The sequence below is a fragment of the Saccostrea cucullata genome, unplaced genomic scaffold (assembly GCF_032062105.1).
Source record: "Saccostrea cucullata isolate Sc308-1 unplaced genomic scaffold, CSIRO_AGI_Scuc_v1 ctg13760, whole genome shotgun sequence".
NCBI classification, from domain to species: Eukaryota; Metazoa; Mollusca; class Bivalvia; order Ostreida; family Ostreidae; genus Saccostrea; species Saccostrea cuccullata.
The window spans coordinates 16,140-26,242 of NW_026925408.1; the positions used below are offsets into that span (position 1 = coordinate 16,140).

General features: G+C 32.5%; 1 pseudogene; it reads right to left on the reverse strand.

Annotated features, from left to right (window-relative positions):
• Positions 1–2,736: 2,736 nt before the first annotated feature.
• LOC134268777 (uncharacterized) lies at positions 2,737–6,867 on the reverse strand (annotated as a pseudogene).
• Positions 6,868–10,103: the final 3,236 nt, after the last annotated feature.

A 10,103-nucleotide genomic window follows, 5' to 3' on the forward strand; every position in this document is an offset into this window, starting at 1 on the left:
TTTTCTTAAGATTCTTATGTCAATGAAAACCAGTAAATAAATGCATTTTCCCCAGCCTGTGTCAATAATATATGCGTTTCAGTTGAAGTGATCCCAGGAATTAAAAAAAATGACTTGACTGAAATTTGACATTGTCGAACACCTTAAAGATGAACAATAAATCATCAACTAATTAACTAAACATCCAGTAAAATCAGTAAAAGTCTCAGACAAAGGTTTTTACAAGATCAAGCAATCGTAATAATGACATAATTTTCGTTTTATATACCACATAGGGTGGTTTAATTCTCATTTCACATAAATAAAATATGAACAAATTCCACGAACTTTTGGATCAACCCTCGTATAAGTATTTTTTAATTAACCCGATTAAACTCTGTAAAAAGCAAGACATAAAATACCATCCCTTAATGTTTATTTCATTTCATTTCATATACAATAAATTGAATTTTTGACCAAAGCGCAGCATTTTTTTTATTCTGAAAATTTTACATTGCCGAAATTCTCATTATGTACAATTGGCTATGTAACAGTCCGATGAATGGTCTTCATTACAATTTGTGCATTTACGATATAAATATTGTTTTTCTTCTTTAATTACATAAAACAACAATAAATAAACAAAAACACTTTTTACAATGTAAAATCGATGTTGTTCTCAGACCCTTACTGATCAAAGAGGAACAACTCTCAAAATGTAGGAGATGTTTATTTTTCTCCATTTATTCACGGTTTTCCACAGAATCAGATACATTTACAGCAAGACCTGATAAATCCGAGAATAGAATACTATAGACCTCATATATACAATGTAAGTATAGAATTGAAAAGAATTGTTCACCTGTACTGAAATTATAGATCTTCATTTATGAATATCCTATTGCAGTCAACAATGTTGGTTCGCATTTCCTCGAATCAAAACAAAACGTAGCCTTTTAGATTTTAAAAAATATCAAAGTGCGATTTCATATAAATTGAAATAGATGAAGACTTTAATGTTTGATATTTTGAGGTTAATGTGGACGAATACGGAATTTTCATTTTAACTTTAGAAGCGACGACATTGAAAGAAATGCGTACAATATCATGAGGGGTGTACATCTATGCAAATGTCGATGTATCCCCATTCCCCACGGCCACATACTGTCTCGTTTGAAATAATGACATGAAAGAAACTACAATTATTCCATTTATATCACAGGAGAGTTGACATACATCATTTTTTTAATGAATAAAATTAAAGAAATAAAATTAAAAATCAACATATTCAAGTTCACAAAAACTTGAATTCGTATCCAGGTTTGTGATATGGAATGCATAACGCATACATATTATATGGACTAAACACTAAAATCCTTCAGTAATTTTTTCCTGATACATATAAAAAGAGTAGTCAATATTTATTCTGCATTCATGAATTTAAAAACTAATGCACACCTCCGGGATTCAAATGACGAAATACCAGTATATTTGCACTGTAAACGACGTTTCGTCAAACGCTAATGGTCTGCGACGCAAAAAAGGAAGGGGTGGGGGTGATAGGGGTATTCAAAAATTTCCTAAAAATCTACATTTAAATAATCTTTACATATGAGAACTTTTAAATTTGTAAGTTGATATATTTTTGAAGGAAAGGCAATATTCCAATTTAATTTTTTTAATGTGTATTTGTAGATTCATATAACAAAGTGATCGACCCAAGTCTGAAAGACGCGCGGGAACGTGATTTATTGAGAAAGGGGGAGGGGATAATTTTCCGCTATTAAATCAAAACTGGTCGTACAAAAATTATACAAATTATTTTATAGATCTTTGAGTCATCCTTTTTAAACAATGGTATCAGCATTGAAAGGCCGATATTAGCTCTTTAAAATATCATTTTATATTCATTTTTTTGTATTTTTTCAAAGGAAATGAAACAATTATTTATATCCAAATAAGATGTTTTCGAGTTAAAAGTTTGCTGTAGATGAATGCATCATATGAATATCTAATAAAATATGTAAAGAAAGGCTGGTAAGACTTTAAAAATTTTTTATAAAAAATTATTTATGAAAATAAAACACATTATTTGTGAATTTTTATTAAACCTATGGTTAAAAACAATATAAAGCTAGTCACAGCTAAGAACAATATGTTTGTCAATCATATTTTAAAAAGAAATTGAATCGAAATTGAGAAATTTTAGAGAAATTCATTTTTTTTAATATTTTGACCTAACCCGATCTAAATTAAACTGATCCCGATCAAAATTAACACAAAATGAATAAAATGCTAATTTATTGCCTCTTCATGTATTTACAATGAAGAAATCTATTTTATTGTCAAGTTCAATAATGTTTTAACCCTTATTACACCTAATCAGACTAGGATTCTTGAGAAAATGTTCTTTATTTCCAATAATTGTAAAATTATGGTTGGGATCGGTTTAATTTTGATCGGGATTGGCTAAAATTAAAAAAAAAATAATTTCTCTAAAATTTGGCCACTTCATTTCAATTTCTTTTATAAATATGATTAATGAACATGTTCTCCCCAGTTGTGACTGGTTTTTAGAAGATTTTAACCACAAGTTTAAAAAATATTCTCAAATTATGAATTCATATAAAAATTTTGTGTTATTCATATGAAAAGTAAAAAACAATTCAAGTTAAAGATCTTCAATTTCTTTCATTAATTTGTTTTCATTAAAATTTTACAAACACTTTATAATGATGTTAAACGTTCTAACAAAGGTCTTTGTTATTTAACCCCAATAACAGAAACTACAATTGTAAGACTGCATCAAGCAGTGTAAAATCTTAAAAGGTCGAAAAGACCGTAATCTAATATTAATTTATATGAGAAATTATACAGAATGGTGATGGCAAAAAATTAAAATGTTGAACATCAGAGAGAATTCTTAATTCAACAGTATTTTAAAATTTTGACATTTGCTTCGTTTACACAGAAAGTAAGACCATAGAAATGAATTCATCCAAATATGTGTGTGTATCCTTAATTTGATATGAATGCTTATATTAAAATATCTAAAGCAAATAAAATAATACAGCACTTATACAGCAGATAAGAAAATAAAATAATACAGCACTTATACAGCAGATGAGATAAAACAGTATTTAAATCTTTATAATCTTCATGCTCATTTGTGTTTTTTGCACACTGACATACCATTGTGTAAAATTTTATATTTTTTTTACAGTTAAAAAAAATATTCAAAACAATGTATGTGTGTACCAAAATGGTCATTTTTGCTGTCAAGCATTACAGTACATTGAATAAGTAGGTTAAAATGTACAAAATAAGACTATCACATGAAGCAATCAATAGAAATTAGCAGAATAAATGGATGACATAACTGTACATGCTCAATGTTGTTACCAGTAATCAAAGACATATTACTACCTGTGTTAATATTCAACAATAATGCTTTTACAAAATCAATCCTCTAGATGAAAACATGTTTTCCCAACCTCTACACTATCAGGACTACTATTTGCATATCTATATTGAAAAAGTTCAAAAGATACTCAAAATTGAACACAGCTAGACAACATTAATCAAAATATTTACATCTGGCATTTGCAAAACTGAATCTGTTTAAAAAATAAACAGTATTTCTTGTATGTTTCCAAAATTTCTTTCTAACATCTTTCATCTCTTGCTCAACACGCACAGGCAACAAACCATCTTTAACACGACATCCCTCACTAAGACAGTCATGCACCAAACAAATAGTACTCAAAATCCTAGACGCAGGAACAACTTCAAAATCCTCGGAAAGAGCGACTCTCTCAAAGGCAAAATCATCCAGTCTTGAGTCGTTCAACCGTTCCACTTTGCGTATACGTGCCAGTTGAAACTGTGTACATTCAGAGGTTGCAATCAGCCATCCCTCTTCAAATAAGCCAACTTCTTCCTATATTTTGTATAATGAAAATCATGATCTAAAAGCCGAATTTGTAACCAGTTAGCTGCTATAAATATAGTTTTATTCAATTAGCAAACAAAAAAACATGTATTCAAAGTAGAAGTCTTGACTAAATGAATAGGAGCTATAATTATTTTAGGAATTCTTATACATGATAGATATAACATGATTATGTCTGATTGGGATTTTTTTTTTTATAATACATAATTTTAAAATATTTTTCAACACTGTCTTTTTGTTACCTTAATGCCATCTACTTTGTATAAAATGGGAGTTCCTTTGTTGACCAGCTGTTCTGACTGGGCCTTAATGGAATTAAACTTAGTTCGTTTGGCCCCTGTGAAGTCAATGTCATCAATAATCAATGACAACATTTGAATGGTCTCATCATCAATGAACTCCCACAGCAAAGACCCATTTTGCCTCTCCATTGCCTTCCTAAGCTTCATCGACTCATTAGACTCATTACATGGCATGCCCAAAAACTGTCTGACTTCTTTACAGCTAGCTGTCATTTGAACAGACACTGAAGCTTGTAGCCTACAATGAATGAATTCAGTATACAAAAATTATATTATATGTCAAATAAACTGTATGGCAATCTTCTAAGCATTAGATATGGCATCAATTTCTGTTCAACTTTTTACAGCTAGATTTAGGATTCTCATGTGCTATACATTTATTAATGGTACATTTATTTGAATATTAAAATATATCCATTTCTATTTTTTTTTCCTAGAATTTCATGTTTTCCTCATTTTAGCATTAAACAATTTTTGAAGTCCATATTAAACTTTGTTGAGCAGATAACTTGTATGTATGTCTAATACATTCTTATTCTTGGATGTCAATTAAGTACTATAAATGTGTGCAGTTAAGGTTTCATTAAACATTTAGAATGGACCATCCCTGGTCAGCGGTAACATATTGACCCTTCAGTTTACACATACTGTAAAATCATATATTTTCGAGCTGTCAAAATTTCGTGGTTTGAGGAAAAATTCTTGTTTCATAGGGATTTCAATTTGTGGATGAACTAAATGTCATTGAGATGGTGGCCATCTCAAAAGGCCCCGCTTTTAGGTTAGGTTCTAATTTAAGGAAATGCATGTTAATGTAAGTTCTCACCATTCCTCTCCTTTAGGGAAATATCCGCCAGTTATGACATGATTCAGAATCTCAATTTCAGCAAAAGCACTGGCTGTGTCTCTGCTCCTGGCATGCAAATTCTGCGTGAATAGCTCAGGTCCCGAATTCGACCATGCATTTTTTCAAATCCATCTTCCTTGTAACAATCCAAGGGGCCATGAGTGAAGATGTCATCTACCTGAAATAACCTCAAATTTTGAATAGCTTTTCAAGGTTTAAGGATTGAACAATAATTAGAAATGGGTGGTATTTTAACATTTAAATAGATACAAGAAACCTTTTCATAGCAATTTTCATTTGATATGGTATCAACTTTTCCTCAATCAAATATTTCAGATGGTGCAAGCTGGTAAAAAAAAAAGCACCAGGTACTAGCAAACTTTCAAAGGTCATAAGCTTGAATTTGTGAGTAATAGTAATTAATTGTTGTTCAGTGGGAGACATATAATAAACTAGGACAAATGCACTCCTTCCCCCATAACACATATCCTCAGGACATAAGCAATCTTTATTTTGTGGTTAATGGAAACTCACCAAGATTATATATAAGAAAGATATGAATTGGACACAAATTATAATTTTCCTTTCAGTGACCTTGAACTTGCTCAAAAGACCTTGGGTCAAGGTCATGACAAACTTTTGGTTAATGGACAGCCTTTGTATGAAGTAATTCCTTCTTGTGTTACTTCATAAGAAAGATATTGGATGGACATGTTTGCAAAGACAGACAAGGTGATTCCTATAACACTCCCACCTTTGTTGTTATATATATATGTATGTCCTTGAATATTTTCATTAATGAACAATCATCAAATCAATCTTTACTTTAAACATGTGCCTAAAGCAAAATATTTATATGTACATAATTATGAGTTTAAAGGGTTTATTTTGAAGTGGAACATTGGTGTAATACAGAAAAAGTCATTTAGTACGACTTCACGGATACTGCAAATTTACAGATATATATCATAGTTATCTTGTATCCCCAGTTATATAAATTTACTGGAATTAAAGGGAAAAAATTATGCACCAAACAAAGATTTTAAACAGAAAGGCTAAATTCTGACCTAGAAACTTCGACCAAGGTCATTGCACATCCATTGACCAGTGGAACTCTGTAAGTGAAGTAATGGCCAAATTGGGCCAAGGAGAGAGAATTTATGCTCCGGACAAGGATTTTTTCATATAATTCTGCCATGACCTTGACCTTTGACCTAGAAACATGGTTCAAGGTCACTGTACATTGGTTACCCAAATGCACTCTATGGGTGAAGTATGAGCCAGATTGGGCCAAGGAGAGAGAAGATATGCTCCGGACAAGAGATCTCGGACGGACGGATGCCAGATGGACGGACAGACTGATCACTATAGGGCGCCCGCTAAGCGGGGCCCTAATTAATAATGGTGCAAACAGTTAATAATCACAGCTTGACATACTATATGTACAGAGAGATGCGTTTTGACTTTCTGCTGCAGTTGTGGTAGATGGTTCCGAATTCCTTGTAAGTACTTGTCAATTTGGTACTGCAGGCTTTCTAAAGAAGTCTCACTGAATTCTTTGGTACAAGTCAGGAGCTTACTGATCTGAAATATAATTAGACAACAGCCTTTAAAGAACAGGACTTCCTGTGACATAATTTCCTAAGCAAAGGCACAGTCAATAAGTGTGGAACGATAAAGATAAAGCTAATAGACTAAAACAAATTTACCTCTGCAAGTTGACATAGAAGACCCATCTTATTCCTTTCCAAACCAACTACAGCGAAATGAAACGGAGCAATCTGAAGCTTTAAAAAAAAAATAATTAACTACATAGCTTAAAATCTTCATTACTTTGAACTGGACTTTGGACAACAAGTAAAGAAAATATAAGTTTCACATTTTTTTTTTTATAAATTACAAAGATACATTAATTCTCATGTGCATTGATGTAAAATATGTATTGAGTTGCATTACTGTATGTGTTGAAGTTGTACACATTGTAAACATTGTCAATACGTCAGCACACCTCAAAGTTGGTTGCTTTAAAAGTGTACTAAGGAATAATCATGCGTGAAATTGTCTTTTCACTGACAGTACAGCACAGGGAAAATGTAAACAAATGGACCTGTACAATGATGTGGGGAAAACTCAAATTTTTATCATTGTTAATCATTAGTATGCAAATGCAAGCATGGTATTGTTAGATAATAAATAACGTCATGATGCATTAAGCGTGTAAATGCTTGGGAAAATGCATCACGTCTCTCCGAGAGAGATTTTAAAAACTAGCCTTTTCGAAAAACACATGTAGCATTTTTTGTAGTAACCCATAAATGCATTAAATGCAACTCGCTAAGCTGATTGGTCGATTTGTCAGTCATGTTGGTTCCTCACTGAACAGACGTCACAAAAAATATTTTCCTCGACCTGATGATTCTTGCGATGCTTTTCCCGCGATGTTGAACTCTAATTCGTTAGCGTAATCTTCTATATCTGAAATTTTAAGCTAATAGCATAATACTTTCATATTATAAAATTAAACATAGCAAACGAGACTGGGCTGCCATCCTCTTAAAATTATCATTCATACACTATTTCACGACAAGGACATCACCCTGCCTGTTTAAATCATTATTATTCAGATATTATCTTACGAATACAGAATTTTCAAACAAAATTCTACTGGATATGAAAATAAATAATAGATTCTTTTAGTTTTTGTTATCGTACAGTGACTTTTAAATTCTAATTTTATTATTTTAAATAATCGTTTGTTTATTTGAAACATATGAACATCTTAATCTATCATTTTGAACATCTTGACGAATATTAGTGTATGAGCAGGATTGCTATAATATGCATTTGTGTTAGGATTTTGGAACACCTCATTGCTGATGTGTTAGCGGTTTGTAAGGGATTCTTATTCTTCGATCTAACTTTTGGTGTTTAGGAAGCTTGCGTTTATCTCCTGTTTAGTTGTATGGTTTGGTTGAATTCTGTTTGTTATCTCCCAGGCACGTATCAAAAGGGAGACAGGGCCAACTTTTTTTCCCAACATTACTTTTACTATTTGGAATGTTCATTGAAAGACTGGTTGCCCCCCCCCCCCCCCCAACCTCCCACCCCCTATACTACAAGAAATTGATATCAGGGAAAATGTAGTATAGAAAGCAAAAAAAAAAAAAGGTACTGAAAGAAGTTGGCAGTGAAAATTACTACCATCCCCCAGGAAATAGGATTTTCGAGTTTGGGCAATTCCCCCCTTTTTTTTTGCTTGTGAGCTTTTCAGGTATGTCAAAAAACTTTTTTTCTTTGGCTGCTCCCCTTTCAAAAACGATGCTACGTGGATGATCTCCATATTTCATTTTTATTAGATTTTTCAAAAAATAAGTAAAAGAACATCCCTAAAACAGCCAATATGCATGCATACACATCGACTGAATGTTTTACGTAATAAAACAATGTGTAGTTTGTATGACTAATTGTGGGTAAATTTTTCAACCGTACTTAAACAGTGTAATAGAAGAGAGAGAAAAGAGAGAGCACCTAATATAGTGAAAATGTTAAGATTTTGCTCGTGATGTCAACGGTTTTTGATTTGTGCATTTATTTTGTATAAAAAAAAACCTTCTATTTTATATACAATAACGTACACGTACACATACATTCTTTATTATATGAAGTGCGTTTTAATTAAGAAACTAGTGCTATGGTAACGGGGACCGTTCCAGATGTTCCCAAACGCTCCCCGATTCCCTTTTTGGTGCCATATTCCCTGTAAGCCTCATTAAATGGGACAAACTCTATGCATTTGCGACTTTAACAACATCTACCCAGAAGTGTACCAAGTTCATTCAAATTTAAGCATTGCACGCGTGCGCATGTGAATGCATGTGCGTAATGACCATATCATCTTGTCTACACAATCTATGTATTTTAATATACTAAATATGAAAGTATTTAATCCAAAAGTATTAAAAAATACGCTCATTCAAGTGTATTTTTATTTTACTCTTTTCACGTGCACGCACGTGCATACATGAGCATGGTGACCATACCTTCTTGTAGAAGTCCATTAAATCTATCTATGTTCTAAATCCCACCCCGTTTGGTTGTAAACCAAGGGGGTTATAACTGTTTAAAGTTTAAGCCAATCAAATTACACTGCACGTACATGCACGTGTAAGCATGTGCATGGTGACCATACCTTCTTGTAGAAGTCCATTATATCTATCTATGTTCCAAATTCCATCCTATTTGGTTGAAAATCAAGGGAGTTATAGCTATTTAAAGTATCAGCCAATCAGATTGCAGCGCACGTGCATGCACGTGTTTTCCTGATAATTGCTATATACCATGTTGTAGGATATCATAATGCATGGCTATGTTAAAAATTTCAGAGGATTTTGTCAAACAACAAGAAAGATATTGAGACTTTATTTTCAGCCAATCAGAACTAAGCGCACGTGCATGCACGTGAGATCTTGCTATTTTGACCATGTCATCTTGTCTACGCTACTAATATATCTTTACATTATAAATTTCAAAAGATTTCATCAAAAAATAGAAAAGTTACGGCTATATCCATTATATTGGCCATTTCATGTGTTGCACGTGCGCGCTCTTGCAAGCACGTGCGCGCAAAATGACCTTCGTTCCGCAAATCTACATAACATGCCTACTTACCCTAAAAAGGTTTCCCCTTAATCGGATGCGTACTTTACAAGATCATTTGCGGACAAAATTTTCCCGAGAAGAAAAATTATAATAACTAGAACGATCTCGTTGCGAGCAACGAGAGGTCTTCCGTCCCATTCTGAAATAAAATGCAAAAAATCTAGCAGAAAAAGTGATTTAAAAAAATCGGACATTCGGGGGAGCGAACCCGGATCGCTCGCGTGACAATCCAACGCGTTAACCATTCGGCCATTGAAAACACCGCTTCAAATTTTTAAATGCAAATATCTCGAGATTGGCTTTTTCGATTCTAAAACAAATTACATATTACGCATTCGCAAATGAGTCTCTATTTAAATTATTA